At 33.9% G+C, this 5636-nt stretch overlaps 1 protein-coding gene across 4 annotated transcripts in view; it reads left to right on the top strand.

Moving 5' to 3' along the window:
• LOC118747759 (calcium uniporter protein, mitochondrial) overlaps nucleotides 1-5636 on the top strand; it is a 216412-nt gene that overhangs the window by 113541 nt on the left and 97235 nt on the right. The gene's annotated exons all lie outside the window — the stretch shown is intronic.

The raw sequence follows: 5636 nt of genomic DNA, 5'->3' as shown, positions 1-5636 counted from the left end.
AAATACTAATGCATGAAAATCCTAACCTCAAAAAAATCACCCGTTATTTATGTACTATTCATGTGAAAGTACACACACACACACACGTGTATTTTCCCACACGTAGTTGGATTAATTGAAATTTTACTGCGATAATCTGGTTTGTAGCCACAAGAAATTTATTACCTGCGGTCGAGTTAACGATGGAACGTTTTTTTTTTTAATTGTCAGCTCTATAAACATTTAATTTTCCTCTTTTATCATTGACTAAGCCGAATTACAATCGCGTTAAGTAAGTTGCGTTAAATGCAAGAGTATGGGGTTTGTGATTGAAATCTTTTGAAGTTTCCATATATTTTACATGGGCGATTTTTTTTTCGTAGAATTAACGATTCTCGTTAAATATAAGTATTTTTTGATCAAACAAGAACGAAAAGTTTCACTGGAGATGGCACAATGCCGAAATCGGCATATCTCTAAACCAAATTTTTGACAAGGGATTACAGAAAAAGTCCTTCCACAATACATCAAGATAATTTCGCTCCTACGATTCTATTACAGGATTGTGTTTTCCCATGTTAAATATATGGTAAACTTCAAAGCCCCGGCGGATTTCAAAAAAAGAAAATATAGGTCTTCTTACTCGTACTGCAATTCTGGCGGGTGGTCGGAGAAAAAATTTTGTTTTTTTGATAAATCTTCTCAAGCGCATTCCACATTGCAGGCGATTTCGGGTGTTCCGTGGTCCGTGTCGCGGCGAAGGCAATCAAACTCTCCAGATATGTTGTCTGCAGACTAAAATTTACTGACTGTTGGAATAAATATGCCTTCTTCTTCTTCCAGGCGCTCATACAAACACAGAATGTGAATTTAAGCTTACGAACAAAGAAACTGCAAATCTTTTTCAGACAAAAAAAACAACAATTTTCCAAGTGTCTGCCGTTAGAGATGGAAAGCTTCCTTGAAGGAGTTTCAATGATCAGAGATATTTTTGATCCTTGCATTCAAGACTGTCATTTTGTTGATATGGAAAATGATTAAATTCGAATATGGGATCCCATTTGACTAGTACACCCTTAAATTTTTCCCCATTTTTTTTTTGGGGGGGGTTTTCCCAATTTACTTGAAATGGTGAGTGTGTACGAATAAAATGGACCTTAGATTCGGATTCATTTCGGTATGTGGCTAACTCCAAATTGATTTTAGATCCAAGAGTAGAATCCTTCTATGCTATACGCGCATAGTCGGAAAAATTTCCCATACAAATTGACCCGCCCTAATGAATATATATATAGAGAGTTGTATTCGAGTATGAAATTTAATCAATAATGAATGCAAAAATAGCAGTAATTAATTTCTATTTGAGATTTTACACGCACGTACATTAGGGTGCATCACTCTCCTTACAAAAAAATTATAAAATTTAAGACTGGAGCCACAATATTTCGGGGAAATTCACGTTACCTCTACCAATTCGAGAATACCTGCAAAAATATAATTTTTCTATAAATAAAATTAGCTTCTAGAAGTGTTTAAGCTTAAAATGTCTGCACGAAAATATTTAAACAATTTTATCAACGGCATTACATTAATGAATATTTTGGAGGTATTTTCAAATTGGTCCAGCTTAATTTGGCGGAAGTCTTAAAATATAATAAATTCTATAATTCCAGTGGAAAAAACCGCAACCTTTTTGGTGAGGCATCCTAATGTACATATGTATGTACTAACTAGAATTTTACTTCCTTAGTTTCAACAAAGAAAAAGACCTAGAGTTTAATAACCTGTCATTTCCATTTGATTTTAACGAATCGTGTAATGTAACAAGTGTAAATATTCTAAACGTTTTTTTTTTTTCATATAGTCATATTATGTATGTATGTAGTACTTAGTTAAACACTAGAATTATTCTCTTTGATGTATGGATGTCAATGGTGCAATCAGCTGGAACTTAGTTGCTTCGCTTGGTTGCACACAAACTGTTAAGACAATGTTTACAAAAGCAAAATTATTAATTCACGACTAAATCTTTTGAAAAGCACGTAAGCTCGCACAAACGTTTAACCACTCAAAAAGCCGAATAGCAATTTGAGAATATAACAAATAATCACAAAATATTGTATGTGCTAATTTTTTACGATACGATTACTAATAAATTAGATAAATATAAATATGTAAATATTATTTACATATACATACATACGTAGATATAAACTTATTAAAAATGTATTGCAATATTTGTTGCTAATATAATTTAAAATATTTAGCCTTTCGAAATGAGATTTAGAAACTTTTTAGTCATGCACTTGCAAATCAAGAAATGTAATACATACATATATGGGGCGTTCCATACCAAAACGGACACGTCATGTGTTTGATTTGTTAAAAATTTTTTGGGTTGATGCATAAACATAAATAATAAATAAATATGAAATTTGAACTTAATTAATAAATATTTAAAAACTCTATAGCACAAAAACAAAAACAATTCGATTGAATAGTTTCCGAAATATCTCGAGCGTAAAAAATCATACATACACACATCAAAATTCTCTATGAAAAGAAATATTTTTTTTTCAAAATTTTTCACATACAAAATAAAAATAAAAAAAAGAAAATCTTTAAAAAAGGCCATCTCAAAAAAAAAATTTAAACAAATCACAAGGTAGCTCTGAGTATTGCACAATATTTGAGTATAATATTATGGGGTGCACTCTACAACAATTTGAGTTATGAATTTTTCTTTACACCGAAGTTGAGTAAAATGAGTACATTACAAATTTACAATTTTTTTTTAAATTTTTTTAAAATTTTTTTGAGTATGCAGTTTTGTAGCCCATTAAATTTTAGTACAACAAAGTGCAAGCTTTAACGGTTTTGAGCATTTTCTTTCATAAGAAAAAGATGCTAAAAGCCGTCAGCATAAAAAATATTAAAAATCAACGCAAATTGTAATTTTTTTCAATTTCCTTTTTTGAGATGGCATATTTTCAAAAACTAGTTTTTTTAAATGTGAAAAATTTTTCAAGAAAACAAATTTTTTTTAAATATTTATTTTCATAGAGAATTTTGTGTGTGTTTTTTCAAATTTTTTTCCTCGCACCGTTCTCGAGATATTTGAAAAATTATTAAATCGATTTGTTTTTGTTTTTGTGTAAAGTTTTTAAAAATGTATTAATCAAGCTGAAATTTCCAATTTATTTATTATTTATGTTTATGCATCAACCCTAAAAATTTGAAATAAATCAAATACATGAAGTGTGAACCCCGTCCGTTTTGGTATGGTATATACATACATACATAAATACTACGAAACCACAAAATCAATTTGAGACACGTCAGATACAAATGTATGTATGTTTGTCACATGTACCTATGTGTATACGTCTTCTAGTATTACGCTAATAAATTACTACTACACTTTGTATGTATGTATGTACAAATTTATTTAAATAAATATAAACTTACGTAGATACATACATATGTATGATATAATATACGAGTTCAAGGTTTAATACAATCCGATACGCTTATTCTCGCTTCCATCATTTTGCAAACTTTGCAAGTAAGTGGCTTGGCAAAGTGCACAATTAAAAGGCTAATCAATTTCAATTTGAACTCATAAAATACACTCTCTAGATTTGTTGATAAGTATACATACATACTACAAGTACTGCATATACATACGTACATACCTAAGTTACCTAGCAATTAAAAATTTAACACTTTTACTTGCAAAAGTCATTTTAGTAAGTCAATTAGCAGCGCAAATGAATCACTGCCATTTTTCATAAAATCCCTTTTCTCTATTTTTTTTTTCTATTTTCCACCTCCGCAGAAGAGCCAAAGAGCTCACGTATAACTACGTGGATCGTGTTCGTTTGGCTGAGCATTCGCTACAACAAGACTACAAATGTCCGACGCGTGGTTCCGGCTGGCGACACAACAATAAATCCATATCGCACTTGGATTTGGCCACAAGCTGCCACAGCACAGCTTTCGGTCCAAGTCATTGGCCGCATCAGCGTCAATTGCGTCATTCACGATCACTCGATTATGCCCATCTTGGGGGGCATTGTAAGGATCCTTTGGATATTGCAGAATTCTATTGGCGTTTAGATCCCGAGGGTGATGCTCTGTATGAAGATGAATATGAAGATGAGTTGCCAGACGAGGAGGATGCTATAATTGCTCGATATAAGAGTGAACAGCGACAAGAGCCGCAATATCGGGATTATAATTACGGTTAGTATAGACGTATATTTAAGTATTAGCTATGGTTATCGTATGCAGCGACGGTTTCACGAAAATTGGGTCTGATTTTGAATGGTGTCCGAGATCATTGAAAGTTCAGCTAACTTTTCCTCGTGAGTGCGGTATCGTCAAAAACTTTATGGCTACGAAGTCAGCTTGACAATGCACCCTTAAGATATTTTTTTTTTTTATCAAAGAAGGTCCTCCACAGACCACCTTCACTTTCACTCTTCCACTTACCTCCGTGTTCAAGGCTGTGCGGTCCTTCTGGCTTCGATTCGGAGGTGTGTTTTTAAAACTATTCAAGCAACTACTGTATCTATACATAAATATGTATATAAGTTTATGTCTTACCGACCATTATCCAATAGAAATTTTTGCTCGAGATAACTTCATATTCTCAACTTGGCCCTCCAATTGCATTCGTGGTAACATTTGCTTTCCTAGATTCCTCGAATGTTAGATTTGTTAGAGAATGTGCACTGCGATCTTAGGTCAATTGTGCCCCGCTAATTTTTGTTAGACTTCATCCAAGTTTCTGTGCTATATAATGGAGTGAGTATACCGGGAGATTTGTAGAGCATAAGAGGTCATCTGCATAAACTATGGATCTGGTCGAACGACCTACATATGTCGTTTCTGCGAGTTGACAGAGGACACTCCTCTACACCTGCTTCGCGAGTGTGGGGGGGGGGGGGGGGGGGGTTGCGAAAAGACGGGAGAGATACCTGGGCCAACTCAAATGAACAACTTATAAAATCGCTGACCCTTGAAGAGCTCTTCAAATTTCTCGGATCTTTATGGTTGGATGAGTTACTATGAATGGTTAAGGGCACAATAGATCTATTTGTCGCAGTGTATACCACTATATTAATTTATCTATCAATCTAAACCTCGGATCCGAAGTCTTTCCTCCTTTTGTTTAGCCGTGAGATGGGATAGATATATTAGATTCTTATCCTCCAGTTTGCAATCTTGACAACTTCATTTCGATTCCCAAGCTCCTCCTCATTAGCTTCCGGCCAGTTCAAATGGAGGTCCTGCTTTATTGAATAGCTAATCGCGTATTTTTTCGCGGTCAACTTTTGAGCTCGCGCTTCATTTGTTCTAAATATTTTTATCGTACGATTTTCTTCTCTCACTACGATTACATTTCTTTCATAATTCAGTACAATGTAACGTATTTACCATTTTTTCCTTTTACCTCTATGCATCTTTTTACCGTGGAAACCACGCACAGCCGAGGGAAACTATCATTCCGCAGTCACTAACAACAGCCAACTTCTACATACACCGCATTTGCATCACAACAACAACAACAACAACAGTAGTAGTGGTGTTAGTGGCAACGGTGCTACAAAAACAGCAACCAACTCCTCAACAGCGGCTTTACAAGCTTTCGA

This window comes from Rhagoletis pomonella, unplaced genomic scaffold (genome assembly GCF_013731165.1).
Source record: "Rhagoletis pomonella isolate Grant_MI unplaced genomic scaffold, Rhpom_1.0 Rhpom_scaffold_00012, whole genome shotgun sequence".
NCBI lineage: Eukaryota > Metazoa > Arthropoda > Insecta > Diptera > Tephritidae > Rhagoletis > Rhagoletis pomonella.
Note: the sequence above shows the minus strand (reverse complement) of the source record. Positions and strands in the feature narration are given on the sequence as shown.